General features: G+C 38.1%; 1 protein-coding gene and 1 pseudogene across 1 annotated transcript in view; both read left to right on the top strand.

Annotated features, from left to right (window-relative positions):
- The window catches only part of NUP210L (nucleoporin 210 like), a 118,554-nt gene that overhangs the window by 27,728 nt on the left and 74,548 nt on the right, over window positions 1–16,278 (top strand). The gene's annotated exons all lie outside the window — the stretch shown is intronic.
- Window positions 5,767–6,518, top strand: LOC138153820 (peptidyl-prolyl cis-trans isomerase A pseudogene; annotated as a pseudogene).

Raw genomic sequence — 16,278 nt, 5'->3', positions numbered from 1 at the left:
TGGGAAATTAATTTTTCTCAAATTATTTAGATCATTCTTTATTTGTGTAGTTATTGTATTTCTGTGTGTCTGAGTTAGTAATCTCCAAAGTATTTTCTATTGTCTAGTAATTTCAAATGGAATTTCTTTCTGTCTCTTCCTGCTGGATTTTACAAAAATACTGAAATACTGATGATCTTTGTGGGTTTCTTTTATACAATTTTGCTGAAGTTGTTCATTTTTCCAGCTAATTTTTTTAGTTGATTCTCTAGGGTTCTTTAAATAAAGTATCATATCATTTGGAGAAAAAATAGTAGTTTTGTTTATTTTTTGCCTATGCTTCTTCCTTTAACTTCTTTTATTTATCTTATGGCAATAGCTAGCACTTATTATATTTAAATAGTAATGGTGATAATGGACATCATTGCTTCATGCCTGATCTTACTGAAAAAGCTTTAAACTTGTCCTATTACAGATAATGCTGTTTCTTGGTTTTAGATAGACATGTAATTTTTAAGAAAAACTCCATTTATTCCTATGCTTTCTAATATTTTTAACAGGAATGGATGTTATAGTTTGTCAGAAGCCTTTTCTGTATCTATTGAAAAAAAATCACATGATTTTTGTTGTTTTTGTTATTAATATGGTCATTCCTATTATAAATCCAGCCTGGTCATAATGCATGATCTTTGTGATATATTACTATAGTCTTCCTTGCTAATATTTTACGTAAAATTTTGCATTGATAATTCATTAAGGAAATTGGACTATAGTTCTTTCCTTGTTTTGACTTTACCTGGTTTAAGTATCAAGACCATATTTGTATCATAGAAAGAATTTGGTAGGATCCCTTCTTTACCAGTTTTTTTTCAAACAGTTTATATAGTATGTTGGGATTGATTTTTAAATGTTTGGCAGAATTCAATTGTAAATCTATCTGATTCTGTTTTTTTTTTTTCCTTAGGGAGTTCATATATGGATTGTTTCTTTTTCTAAGATAGGGTTTATCTAAAGATTCTATTTTCTGTTAATCTGGACAATTATATTTTTATACATACTTGTTCATTTCATTTGGTTTTCTAGTTTTATTGGCATATAGTTGGGCAAAGTAGTTTTTTTTTAATAAAAGTACTTTTATTTATTTGTCTTTAATTCATCTTTTTCATTTTAATTAATTTTTTTTTGTTTTTGACAATTCACTTCCATAAGATTTTGAGTTCTAAATTTTCTCCCCTTCCCTCACTTCCCCGCTCTCCAATAGGGCGTGCAATCTGATATAGGCTCAACATGTAATACATTCATATTAAATGTATTTTCACATTAGTCATGTTGTAAAGAAGAATTAGAACCAATGGGAGGGACCACAAGAAAGAAGAAACAAACAAAAAAAGAAAATAGTATGCTTCAATTTACATTCAGATTCCATAGTGCTTATCATGAGTCTTTTAGAGTTTTCTTAGACCCTTGCATTGCTGAGAAGAGCTAAGTCTATCAAAGTTAAGTCATTGCAAAGTGTTGCTCTTACTGTGCGCAATGTTCTCCTGGTTCTATTCCCTTCACTTAGCATCAGTTCATGTTAAGTATTTTCAGGTTTTTCTGAAGTCCGTCTGCTCATCATTTGTTATAGTACAATGGTATTCCATTACATTCTTATGCCATCTTTTTTCATTTTTGATACTGGTAATTTGACTTTCTTTTTAAAAATCAAATTAGCTAATGACTTCTCTTTTATTGTTGTATGTGTGTTTTTAAACTAGCTCCTAAGTTTATTCACTGGCTTTTTTTTTTACTTTTTTACAGTTTTATTCATCTTGCTTTTGATTTTCAAGATTTCTATTTTGATATTTAATTGAAAGTTTTCTATCTGTTGTTTTTCTAGTTCTTTTAGTTGAATATCCAGTTCATTGATTTGCTGTTTCTTTCTTTTATTGATGAAAAAGTTTAGAGATACAAATTTTCCCCTAAGTACTACTTTGCCTGTATCCCACAGATTTTGGTATGTTGTCTGATTATTATCATTGCCTTTAGTGAAATTATTGATTCTTTCTATGATTTGTTCTTTTACTTACCCATTCTTTAGAATTAAGTTATTTAATTTCCATGTAATTTTAATCTTTGCTTCAAAGACCCTTTATTGAATGTAATATTTTATTGCATTATGGTTGGTAAAGGATGCATCTAATATTTCTGTTTTTCTGTATTTGTGAGTTTTTTGTGCCCTTAATACATGGTCAGTTTTTGTGAGAGAGACCTATGCACATCTGAGATTAAGTATATTCTTTTCTCATCCTATTCAGCATTTTTTTCAGTCTTTTGACTTTGTTTTATTATTTCTTTCTCTTTTTTTGCCTTTTGGAGGGCAGTTGGGGTTAAGTAACTTGCCCAAGGTTACACTGCTAGTTTTTTTTGTGTGGGTTTTAAGTGTCTGAGGCCGGAACCAAACTCCTGACTCCTGGGCCAGCGCTTTACTCCCTGCGCCACCTAGTCGCCCCTCTTTTATTATTTCTTGATGTCTAACTGACCCTTTAGTTTTCATTTGGCCAATTCTAATTTTCAAGGAGTTAGTTTCTTCAGTGAGGTTTTATACCTTTTTTCTAGACTGTTAAGTCTCTTCATATCTTCTTTCCATAGCTCTCTCTTCTTTTTCTATTTTTTTACTCTGTTCTTTCAGTTTTCTAAATAATTTTTTAGCTTTTTTTTTTTTAGAAATTCTTATTGGACTTGTTTCCAAGGTGCATTTTATTTTAAATGTTTGCTTAGAGATGTTTTTAAGTTATTCTCTTCTTTGTTTGTATCTTGAACTTCCCTTTTACCACAGGAACTCTTTATGGCCAAGTTCTTTTTTTGGTTTGCTTTTCTTCCAGACTCCTTCTTGACTTTGGACTTCATGTGAGTGCTAGGGGGTGGGGAGGATGTTTGGCCTGAGTGTCCATCTTCTTATGTACTTCTGCTGCTTTCACAGCTCAGATTGGGGGCCTGCAAGCTTTCAGTTTTCCCAAACTGGTGTGAGGCCTATTCATTGGCCTCCTAGTCTGAGAGCTGCAAGTTCCTGACCCTGGGTCTGTCATTTTGTCCTTGGTTGGGAGTTTCAATAGACTGTTGGACTCTATCACTATTAGCCTGTTGGTAAGCTCTGTAGATTCGGAGTGACTTAAATCCCAGCTCCCCTTTGGTCTGGGGTTCCTGCCATGGTTTTTCCACTGCCAGCTTCCATACTAGGAGCAAAGGTAGAGTTCTTGCTATTCTTTTCCTGGGATTAGATACACACAGCTAGGGCCTATGATCCTTGCCTCCCTGGATCTTAGTGGTAGGCAGCAGGGCTGCCAGGTGGTACTGTTCCTTCACCAAGAGGTCATCCAAGAATTCCCTGGGATCTCTTTCTGCCCTGATGCCACATCTCAACCTTTTTTCAGGCACTGGAATGCTTCATGCCATACATGCTCTCAGCCAGACCCTGTCACCAGTGTTTTATTTTTGATGAGGCTGAAATAATATCCTCCTAGCAGATGAAAACCATAGTAATAAATTAAGTTATAATTCTGTTTAAATCTTTCTCAATGTATGTTGTGATTCTTCTAGGCTTAACATTGATTTTTCTGTAGAAAAATCATCCCGACCTGACTTATATATGCAGTTCAGTGGGTATCTCATGATATCTCTTTAACTTTCCCCTCTTAGGGAGACCCAAACATGAGCCATAGCATTTACTGTAATTAACATAGTCTCTGGAAGGCCAGGGCTGGGGTTTGTTGACAAGCCAGGGAGTGCAAGAGTAAGCCTAATCTCGCTATATTAGAGGTCAGCCTTCCCTCCAATGAACCTTCACAAATTGCAATGGCTGGATACCTGACAGGCAGTATGAATTGCTAACTTCCATGATCCCTTGGTGAGTGTTGCCTCTATAGTAGGTATAGGTGTATTTAAGATGCATACAAAATAGATACAAGGTAACCTTAAAGGGGAAAGTATTAGCAATTAAATGGAGGAGGAAAAGTCTTCAGAACCTGATGCCTGAGCTAGAGGGTGTGGCAGCTACAGGACAAGATACTGGTTTTTTTCCTACACAAAATCAGTGTGAAAGCTAGATGATTTACAACAAACATTAACAGAACAACTTAAATAGGATTCACTAATTAGTCCCTTTGGTATATCCACTGATTGGGAAAATCAAGAAGTCTCTGGTAAAATTCAGAGTCGAAGTTGCTGTTTGGAGGTTGGTTTGCTAATTCACTGGTAGGAGAGCTTGTTAAGTGGTTCAACCATTCTGGGAAAAGGTTTGGAATTGTTCAGTAAACTTTTAAAAGGTTATGTAGCACCTGGTGGTACCCTCTCCCCAAGGTTGCCAGGGTACATACCAGAGAATGGCTACTTATGATTTAAGGTACTCTGTGCAGTCTTCATCCCATGAAACCATAAGTCATGATTACCCCCGTCTACTAGTCAGCCAGAAGACACAAGCATTTCAAAGCAAAAGCCTTTCATGAAATGTCATAGGGGGAAAAGTAGCAACAAAACCTTTTCCTCATAAACTTGGGGTGGCCTCTCCTACAGATACACATATCATCAGTGAGAAGAGGATAAATAGGGGGACATGTAAGGAGGAATAACTCCCCCCTTTGACATGGGGACTATGGCTGTCTTCTTGTGATATCACAGTGCTATTCCATCTTTTCCATCCTTGCTAGTCTCATTATCCGTGCCAGACATCACTCTGCTGGGTACTGCCAATTAGCAAGTCTTAACTAGTTACCTATGTGCCAGGCACTGGGCTAAGCACCAGAGATACAAAGAAAGGCAAAAAAAAAAATAAAACAGTGCCTGCCCAGGAGCTCACAGTCTGATAGGGAAGATGCAAACAATTGTGTATAAACTAGATATATATGGAACAAATTGGAGGTGATAAACGAGGAAAGGCACTAGCATTAAGAGGGATCAGGAAAGGCTTCTTGCAAAAGGTGGCATTTTAACTGGGACTCGAAGGAAGATAGAGAAGCCAGAGATAGAGGTGAGAAGGGAGAGAGAATTCCAGGTATGGGGACAACCGGTGAAAGATTTTTAAGTGTCTTGAGTATGAAACTATTAAAGAGGCCAGTGTCACTAGATCATAAAGTATTTATAGCAGAATAGATTTAATAAGGCAGTAAATTTTGATAAGGTAAGTTTTTAAGAGGCAACTAGGTGGCTCAGTGGAGAGAGCAGTGGGCCTGGAGTTAGGAAGACTCAGATTCAAATTTGGCCTTAGACACTCACTAGCTTTGTGGCCCTAGGCAGGTGGCTTAACCTTTGTTTGTCTTAAGTCTACTGGAGAAGGAAATGGCAAGCCATGCCAGTATTGTTGCCAAGAAAACCCATATGGGGTCACAAAGAATCAGATATAACAAATACAACCGAACAACAGGTTTAATAAGACTGGAAAAGTAGGAGGGGACCAGATTATAAAGGACTTTAGATGCCAAACAAAAGATTTTATATTTGATCTTAAAGGTAATAGGGAGCCACTAGAGATAATTTAATAAAGGAATGATATGGTTAGACCTGTACTTTAGGAAGAACAATTTTGACAGATGAGTGGAGAGACATTTGAGGCAGAGAGACCAGTTAAAAGCCTATTGGAATAGTCTAGGAGGGAGTGATGAAGGTCTGCTCCAGGTTGCAATGTTAAAAGAAAGGAGCATACATGAAAGCTGTTGTGAAGGTAGAATTGAGAGGACTTAACAACATATTGGAGGCAGACGCCGCCACCCGGAGTCCTCTTCTTGGTTCCGTCCGCTGGACGCCGATCCCCGCCGCCTCTTCCTCTGCCTAGCACCGGCATTTGTGGCCATGGCCAATCCTAGCGTGTACTTCGACATCGCCGTCGATAACGAGCCCCTGGGCCGGATTACTTTCGAGCTCTTTGCAGACAAGGTTCCAAAGACAGCAGAAAACTTCCGTGCTCTGAGCACTGGAGAGAAGGGATTTGGTTACAAGGGATCCTGCTTCCACAGAATCATTCCTGGGTTCATGTGCCAGGGTGGTGACTTCACACGCCATAATGGCACTGGTGGCAAGTCTATCTGTGGGGAGAAATTTGCTGATGAGAACTTCATCATGAAGCATACTGGTCCTGGCATCTTGTCCATGGCAAATGCTGGACCCAACACAAATGGCTCCCAGTTTTTCATCTGTACTGCTAAGACTGATTGGTTGGATGGCAAGCATGTTGTCTTTGGCCAAGTGAAAGAAGGCATGAACATTGTGGAAGCCATGGAGCGTTTCGGGTCTCGGGATGGCAAGACCAGCAAGAAGATCACTATCGCAGATTGTGGACAGCTCTCATAAGTTGTTTTTGTTTTGTTTTTTGTCTTAACCATCAAATCATTCCTCTGTAGCCGGAGAGAGCACCCCCAAATCCTATCTGCTCTTATACCCTGTAATCTTTGTGCTCTCACTTGCTGCACTTCTCTTTGGATTTCACTTCCTTTTTCCTTCCACAAGTCTGGCTAGACAACAGAGTTAAGTTTATGATTATGAAATAAAAACTAAACTACAAAAAAAAACCATATTGGATATATGGGATGAGAGAGATTGAGGAGTTGAGAATGATGCCTAGATTGAGAACCTAGGTGACTGAGGGTGGTGGTATCCTCAATATGTAATAGGGAAGTTAGGAATAGGGGAAGATTTGGGGCAAAAGATGAGTTCAGGGGGTGGCTAGGTGGCACAGTGAATAGAGCACTGGCCCTGGAGTCAAGAGGACCTGAGTTTAAATCCAGCCTCAGACACTTAACACGTATTAGCCGTGTGACCTTGGGCAAGTCACTTAAACCCAATTGCCTGCCAAAAAGCAAAAAAAAAAAAAAAAGAGTTCAGTTTTAGACATGATGAATTTAAGATGTCTACAGGACATCTAGTTTGAGGTATTTAAAAAGCAGCTGGAGACATGAAACTGGAGGTCAGGAGACAGGTTAAGGCTGGTTAAGTAAACTAGGAATCATTTACAATAGAGATGATAATTGAGTCTATGGGAGGTGAAGAGATCACCAAATGAAATAGTATAGAGGAGAGGGGAAAAAGACCTAGGATAGAGCCTCTTTTGTAGCAGGCATGAGCTAGATGAAAATCCAGCAAAGGAAATAGAAGAGTAGTCCAGCAGGTAGAAAGAGAACGAGGAGAATCATCCCAAACGCCTAATGGGAAGACAGTATTGAGGAGAAACAAGCTGTAGAGGGGTCAGGAAGCATAAGGGTTGAGAAGGGCTGTTAGATTAGGCAATTAAGAGATTATTCATAATTTTGGGAAGAACAGTTTCAGTTGAATGATGAGGTTGAGAACCAGTTTAGAGAGTTAAGAAGAAGGTGAAAGGAAAGGAAGTGGAAGCACCTAGTGTAGGTGGTTTTCTCAAGGAAATTTTAACCATAGTGGGACAATGAATTATTATAAAGGGATTACCTTACCACAGTTAGGACCCAGTTGATATTATGCAATATAAATTTGTAGATCCACTTGTACAGGGGTAGGCCAGAATAGGAATGTAATCTGTGACTTCACGGGAAAATGTATAAGCTACCTTGAATAAATGTAAACTGAAAAAGAATCTTAAAATATCCCATTGGAAAACTTGCATATGATCCTGGGTCATCTTGCCACTGTGCCTTCTTTGTTCTGTTTTATATCTGATATCTATTTTAACCTGTTTTGTATCTAATACCTGACCTGGTCTGTGGTTGGCACAGGGATCCACGATGTTACTTTGTCTTGTTACTGCCCAGGACAACTGACCTCTTATGAGAAGACTCCCTTAAACAACCCAATTAACCCTAGTAAAACCTATTAAGATGGTATGAACCCCTCTCTCTTTGGTACCTCAATATTCTCTCTTGGAGCTTATGCTACCCTACAATTGGCATAAATAGGGCATAATGTTCTGCCCCCTTATATTTGGCATAGTGAGCAGGATAGTCTGTCCCCTTACACCAATCAGCACATTTTTGTGATTTTTCTTCGAATTTGTTTGGCAGCACATGCATAGGAGTGAAATCAGTAAATGATGGGAATAATCCAAGGCTCAGGTTTAGAAGGGCAAGATCCTTGATAAGAAAAGGGGCAAACAGGGCAGTTAGGTTGCACAGTGGATAGAGCACTGGCCCTGCAGTTAAGAGGACTGGAGTTCAAGTCCAATCTCAGACACTTAACTAGCTTTGTGATTTTGGGCAAGTCACTTAACCTTGATTGCCTTGTAAAAAAAAAGAAAGAAAGAAAAGGGGCAAGGGACTGAAGAAAAGAGGATGGTAGAAAAATAAACTGATTCACTAAAGGGTCAAGATGTGGAAAGGAAGAGAGTATAGCCAGTGCAAAGGCAATGGCCTGGGAAAGAACTGAGGGCTGAAGGGACTGGAGATTGTAGTAAGGACAAGGAACTGGGTTGGAATTGCAAGACAGAGGAGGAGGTAGACTGACAACAGCTGATGATCAGATATAGAACTTTCAGAGTTCATTTATTTGGATACAGAATACTTGTGGGTGATGGGGAAATGTGTGTAGCTGTGGTGGCATGGAGGAAGAGATCATAGGAAATAATTAAGTTGAGGAAGTAAGATGTAAGGGTATTTGAGGAAGTATCAATGTAAATATTGGAGTTCCCTAGTAACAGGGCAGGAGTTGGACAGGAGAGAAAGAATGGGAGTCAGGCACTGAATTCATTTAAGAAGAAAGGAGAATGTCTAAGAGGCCTGTGGACAATGTCTGTCAGGACCTAGGTTAGTGATAAATGTGGTTTGAATAAACTTCAAAGGAGGAGAGATTATGGTGTGATGGTATAGAGGAAGAACCTGGAAGTAGTAATGGTGAACAAGGAATATCACAGTTCTCCCACCACAGCCAGTGAGTTTAAATGAAAAATAAAATGAGAATAAAAATGCAACTAGTGCTAGAAACACTAGACCAACTAAGATATGCCATCAGGAGGGGGCCAGGTCTCAGCTGATGGAGAAATGAAAATAGAAAAAGTTGCAGATGATATCCAGTTTATTACCTATGGAGCAGGCATTCCAGAGAGCACAGTATAAGAGTTGGGTAACTTTAGAGTAGGAGGTTAAGGAAGATTAGGTTGAGGAGGGTGAGAATTAGGGAGTGGCCAGTGAAGGATGGAGAATGGAATTTGAACAATGACAACCGTTGGTTCAGAATCACTGGGATGGGATGGGATGGGTATAATGGAGTGAATAATCATTCAGGAATAAAACAAAAGCATTTCTAAATAATAACAAAATCCAGGAGCCAATAGAGAAAGGGACATCCCATTCCCAATAACTATAAGATCTACAAAATATCTGGGGATCTACATAAATCATCAGTATTTCTATATATTACTAACAAAGCACAGCAGCAAGACAGAGAAATTCCATTTAAAGTAACTGTAGACAATATAAAATATTTAGGAGTCTTCCTGCCAAGACAAACCCAGGAACGATGTAAACACAATTACAAAACACTTTTCCACACAAAATCAGATCTAAATGATTGGAAAAATGTCAGTTGCTTATGGGTAGGCCAAGCTATATAATAAAAATGACAATTCTGCCTAAATTAATTTACTTATTCAGTGCCATACCAATCAAACTACCAAAAAATTATTTTATAGAGCTAGAAAAAATAATAACAAAATTCTTTTGGAATATCAAGGGAGATAATGAAAAGAAATGGAAGGGAAGGTAGCCTAGCTGTACCAGATATAAAACTGTGTTATGAAGCAGCAATCATCAAAACTCTTGGTACTGGCTAAGAAATAGAATGGAAATCAGTGGAATAGGTTAGGTACACAAGATACAGTAGTGAGTGCCTATACTGTTTGATAAACAGCTATGATAGGGAGACACTGTAGTCTATTGAGTTGGGAGGTAGAGGTTGAAGAGCCCTTTGAAAGCTGAGTGTAGGAGGAGCTAGGGTAGAGAGAGACTTATGGCAGTCAGACCAACCAGCCAGATACTTGGAATGGTCCGAGGGTGAGATGATGAGGTCTTGTACCAGTGCGGTGGCAGTGTCAGAGGAGAGAAGGTTGAAGAAGAGAGGAGAGAAGACTGGAGGTTAACAGAGTGGTTAGGACTGGACAAGTAGATCCAAGAATCGTTAGCATAGAGATAATTTAATACATGGGAGCTGATGCAATCACCAGGTGAAATAGTATAGAGGGAGAAGAGAAGAGGACCCAGGACAGAGCCCTGTACTGCACCCATGGTTAACAGGTGTGACCTGGATGGAGTTCCTGCAAAGGAGAATGAGGAGTGGTCAGACAGGTAGGAATACCAGGAGAGAGTGGTGTCATGAAAACCTAAAGTATCAAGGAGAAGAGGCTGACCAGCAGTGTGAGAGGCTTCAGAGAGGTCCAAAAGGATGAGGATTGAGAAAAAGCCATTGGCTTTGGCAACTAAGAGATCATTAGTAACTTTGGAGAGGGCAGTTTTGGTTGATTGATGAGGTCAGAAGCCAGACTGTAGAGAGTTAAGACAGTGAGAGGAAAGGAAGTTGAGGCACCTATTATATACTGCTTTATCAAGGAGGTTAGCCACAAAAGACAGAAGAGATATGGGACAGTAGTTAGCAGGGATGGAAGGATCAAGTGAAGGTTTTTTGAGGATGCCAGAAACATGGGTGTATTTGTAGGTAACAAGGTAAACAACCAATAGTTAGAGAGAGATTGAAGCCTGGTGAGAGAGAGTAGGAATGATAGAGGAAGCATCTTTTGGAGATGAGGAGGAATGGGATCACTTGTGCATGTTAAGTACCTTGACAAGGAGAAGGGCCTCCTCATCATGTAAGACAGGGATGAAGGAGAGTGGCAGAAGGCATCTGGGTAATGTGAGATGAGGTAGGAGAGCTCTCAGAGAATGACCTCAATTTTCTTCAGTTAAATATGAAGTAGTGTTCTCAGCAAAGAGGGGAGGGGAGCCATAGAAAGTTTGAGGAAAGAATGAAAAGGTTTGGCTGTGGTGAAGGGGATAGTGACCTGCTTAGGGAGGTTTAAAAGGATTGGCTTACAGAAGTGCTGGTCCTGGGGGCAGCCAGGTGGCACAGTGAATAGAGCACTGGCCCTGGAGTCAGGAGGACCTGAGTTCAAATTTGGCCTCGACACTTAACACTTACTAGTTGTGTGACCTTGGGCAAGTCACTTAACCCCAATTGCCATGCCTCTCCCCCTCCAAAAAGACAAAAAAAAGTGAGGGTCCAGTTGAGGTTATGTAGTATAAATCTGTAATACTCATTCAGCACTGTTCTATGATTTTCTCCATCTTTATTCAACAATATGCATAGAAGCAAAAGCAACAGATGTATATGTTCAGTTACAAAGTGCTCTTTAAAGAAATAAGAACAAAATTAATAGCTATTAAGATTTAATCATTTAAAAACAACTTAAATTTACTCATACTTCCTCAGTACCCTCAATTGCTTCTTCGCTTCAGATTAGAGGGATAGAGACAGGAGCAAAAAAAAAATACCTCCCACATCCTTCCTTTATAATGAAAACCTTTTCTTTATCTGCCACCAGCTGTCCCTCTTGGTTTCAACTCTGCCATCATCTTCATCATGCTCTTGTCTTCTTACCTTCTGGTGCTTCCCTTATCCCCTTTTCGGCTTCCCTTTGTGTATTGTCTTCCCTCATTAGATTGTAAGCTCCTTGAGGGTAGGGATGTCTTTCTTTTACTTATTTGTATCTTCAGCACTTAGTACAGTACCTAGCACATAGCAGGTGCTTAATAAATATTTATCATATTATGTTGTATCATAACCAGAGGAATATTCAATACTCATTGCTAGACCTTTCCATTGTTATAAAAATTATAGTAGTTGTTGTTGTTAACCCAGCTTTTACATTCTCCTCTTTCACCCTCATTAAGAGACTTTTAAATTCTTTGCTTTCTGCCATCAGAGTGATATCATCTACATATCTGAGATTATTAATATTAAGATAAGATTATTAATATTTCTCCAGGGAACCTTAATTTCGATTTATGATTCATCCAACCTGGCATTTTGCATTATATACTTTGCATATAAGTAAAATAAGTAAGGAGACAATATACAACCTTTCTATACTACTTTCCCAATCTTAAATGACTCTGTTTTTTCATGTTTGGTTCTATTTCTTCTTAATCCACATACAGGCTCCTCAGGAGGCAAGTAAGATGATCTTGTACTTCTATTTCTTTGCATACTTGCCACATTTTTTGTGATCCACATGGTCAGAGATTTTAATATAATTGAAGCAGAAGTAGATTTTTTTTTCTGAAACTCCCTTGCTGTTGGCAATTTAGTTCCTCTGCCTCTTCAAAAAACTAGCCTGCATTTCTGGTAATTCGTAGTTTGCATATTACTGAAGCCTAATTTGCAGAATCTTAAGCATAACCTTGCTGGTGTGTGAAATGATTGCAATTGTTAGGTAATTTGAACATTCTTTGGCATTTCACTTCTTTAGAATTGGGGTATAAACTGATCTTTTTCCAATCCACTGTTAATTTTTCCGAATTTGCTGGCATTGAATGCAGTACCTTAACAAAAAGCATCATCTTTTAGGGTTTTAAATAGCTCAACTGGAATTCTGTCACCTCTACTAGCCTTATTGTTAGCAGTGCTTCCTAAGGCCCACTTGATTTTATTTGGTAGGATGTCTGGCTGCAGATAGTAACCACATCATCATGGTTATCAGTGATGTTAAGATCTTTCTTACATAGTTCTTCTATATATTCTTGTCACTTTTTCTTAATCTCTTCTACTTCTGTCAAATCCCTACCATTTTCATCTTTTATCATGCCCATTTTTGCATGAAGAATTCCCTAGATATCTCTAATTTCCTCGAAGAGATTTTTTTTTTGTCTTTCCCATTCTATTGTTTTCTTCTATTTTTTTGCATTTATCATTTAAGAAGACCTTATCTCTCCTTGCTATTCTCTGGAATTCTGCCTTCATTTGGGTACATCTTTCCCTTTCTTCTTTATTTTTCTCTTTCCTTCTTTCCTAAGCTATTTGTAAAGCCTTGTAAAACAACCATTTTGATTTCTTGGTCTTCTTTTTCTTTGGGATGTTTTTTGTTGTGGTCTCTTATATAATATCAACCTCTGTGCATAGTTCTTCATGTGCTCTTATCTACCGGTTCTAAGTCTTTAAATTTATCGTCATTTCCATTTCATATTCATAAGGAATTTTATTTAGGTCCTCCATATACTGTCTGATGGTTTTCCCTACTTCCTTCAATTTAAGTTTGAATTTTGCGATAAGAAGCTTGTGATCTGAGCCATAGTCAGCCCCTGGTCTTGTTTTAACTAACTATATAGAGCTTCTCCACATTTAGCTGAAAAGTGTAGAATCAGTGTGGTTCCTATACTAATTATCTACTGATGTCCATGTGTAGAGTCAGTTGTCTTTTAGGTTGTTGAAAGAGTGTTTGCTACTGCTAGTGAGTTACCTTGACAAAACTTTATTATGGGGGGTGGCTAGGTGGCACAGTGAATACAGCACCGGCCATGGAGTCAGGAGGACCTGAGTTCAAATCCAGCCTCAGACACTTAACACAAAAACTAGCTGTGTGACCCTGGGCAAGTCACTTAACCCCAATTGCCCTCCAAAAAGAAAAAAAAACTTTATTATGAAATTAATTTGGAAAAGTAAAAGATCTAGAATATCAAAAGAAATGATGAAAAGAGAAAGAAACAAAGGAGGAATAGCGTTTTCAGACCTCAAAATATATTCTAAAACAGCAGTCATCACAATCTCCTCATGAATACAAAGAAGTATGAAAAGATCTTCACAAACTGATGTCAATAAAATAAGCCAAACCAAGAAAATAATATACATAATACTATAAGAACATAAACAGAAAGAACCACACACAAATCAAAAGTGAATGTTTTAAAATTACAAAGAATAAGAATGGCTCTAAAAAAGATATATGGGGAGATACCCCTCTTCTACCCTCTATGGAGGGGGGAAGGCCACATGTGTGGTACATTGCTCATATTTTCAGATTTTTAATGTATTGATTAGTTAATGCTGATTTTTTTCTCTTTAAAAATATTATTTGTTATATGGCATGATTCTCTGGGAAGTGTAGGGAGAAAGATACTGTGGAGAATTATGGTTGATTAAAAAAAAGACATAAGTCACAACTTATTAAAAACAAAGAGGTATAGTAGATGAAATCTAATCAAGTAGAAATAGAATGAAGCATGTGCCATTTCCATCAACCCATCAGGAATGGTCCTAAAGAGATTTTCAGTGAGACTGCTAAAAACTAGCTTACACCTTAATATGGTTAATAAATTATGTAAATAAAGAAACCATTTTCTCTCCCAATGTAATAGTCTATAGAACATTCAATATAAAAGAATAACTGCAGAATAGAAGCTTATCCTTTGACTTTCTATCTGAACTCCATCAAATAAAAAGATTCTTAAAATAAGAATAGCAGTACCACTAACAAAACTCCACACATATACTACCTTATGATTTGCAAAGCACCTTATCTAAATTTCAAACCCCCCCCCCCCCATATAGGTTCTATTATTCAAAACTCAGCTGTATCTATCAGCTCATGATTGTGGATATTCCCTCCAAGAAGGCAGTTTTCATTCTATTCTTACCTATCAGTCCTATAAGACTCTTACCCATTTCTTCCTAAAGTTTAGCTAAAATGGTATGGAGAGGGAGTAAGGGAGAATTATATTGCATACGTGCAGTATGCAATGACATCTCCTTGACATCACAAGGATATGAGTGGAACACTTCAGCTATCTACCAGTTATTCCTGCCTCTTCCTACTTGATCATCTCATCCTATTTTGTTTTTAATTCTAAAGTATAAGAAATCTTTTACTCCAGTTATTTACACTTCCATATTTGTTCATTGCTGCAGTATACTCAAACCCCCACGCAACCTCTCATTGTCCTCAGGATAATAGTCAATTTTAATTCTTCAGAGACTGTAGTATTGTTTTTTTTCTCACAGCCGTGCAGCAACACTGGAAGAATACAGGTGTTAGGATGTGGGTCTTCATTTCAGGGAGATGTTTGGGCTTATTAAAATGAGCTCTACAATTTTTCATAGGCAATCTAGACTGCTCTTCTTCTCTTTAATTTTGGGCCCAACTCATTGTCTGCTTAGTGTCTGTCCAAGATATATATACTGATGGACAACATAGCTGATTCATCTAACTGTCTGTCTTAATCTAGAACAGACATTTTGGTTTTGGTTTTTGGAGGGGGGAAGGCAAGGCAATTGGGGTTAAATGACTTTCCCAAGGTCACACGGTTAGTAAGGGTTAAGTGTCTGAGGCTGCATTTGAACTCAGGTCCTCCTGATTCCAGGGCCAGTGCTCTATTCACTGTGCTACCTAGCTGCCTTAAGACCAGGCATTTTCAACCATTTTTGTGGCATAGATCTCTTCTCAGAATAATGTTTTTATATGTGTGAATAAAATATATGTAATTACAAAGGAAACCAATTATATTGAAATAAAATTATCAAAATATTTTTTTAAAAAACAAGTTCACGTATATCAGGTCATAAAACTGTTGGTCTAGCTTTTCCACCAAGATGGTGCTAAAACTGAATAAGGAAGCAGTGTCTTTCCAACACAGAAGTCAAGTGAAGGGCCTGAAAAACCAAGAAGGATGTGTTGTTGTCTTTCAATTTTATCTAACTCTTCATGACTCCATTTGGGGTTTTCTTGGCAAAGATACTGGAGTGATTTGCCATTTACTTCTCCAGATCATTTTATAGATGAGGAATTGAAGCAAACAGGTTTTCATGACTTGTACAAGGTCACACTGCTAGTGTCTGAGGCCAGATATGAACTCAGGAAGATGAGTATTCCTAACTTCAGGCTTATCCATTGCACCACCTAGGTACCCTAAGAAAGGTATACATAGCCACAAAAAGATCTAAATGTCCCACACCTTCTACTGACCCACGATACTAGGTCTTTAAAGACAGTCCAAATGCCCTCAGAAAAGTACCCCTAAGAGAAATAAGCTTGATCACTATGCCATTATCAAGTTTTCCTTGACCACAGAGTCCACTGTGAAGATTGAGGACAACTTCCTGGTCTTCATTATGAATGTCAAAGCTAACAAGCATCAGATCAAGCAGGTGGTAAAGAAACTGGGTAACATCAGTGTGGCCAAGGTCGCCACTAATCTGGCCTGATAGAGAGAAGAACATCTATGTCTGACTTGCCCCAGGATGATTCTGTGGATGTTACCAACAAAATTGGAATATTCTAAACTATATCCAACTAGCCTGCTCTAACTACAATAAACAGTTTTCCAG

Source organism: Petaurus breviceps, unplaced genomic scaffold (genome assembly GCF_028583685.1).
Source record: "Petaurus breviceps papuanus isolate PSGF00001 unplaced genomic scaffold, PetGlider_PUasm1.0 91023, whole genome shotgun sequence".
NCBI classification, from domain to species: domain Eukaryota; kingdom Metazoa; phylum Chordata; class Mammalia; order Diprotodontia; family Petauridae; genus Petaurus; species Petaurus breviceps.
This window is presented reverse-complemented; position numbering and strand designations above follow the sequence as displayed.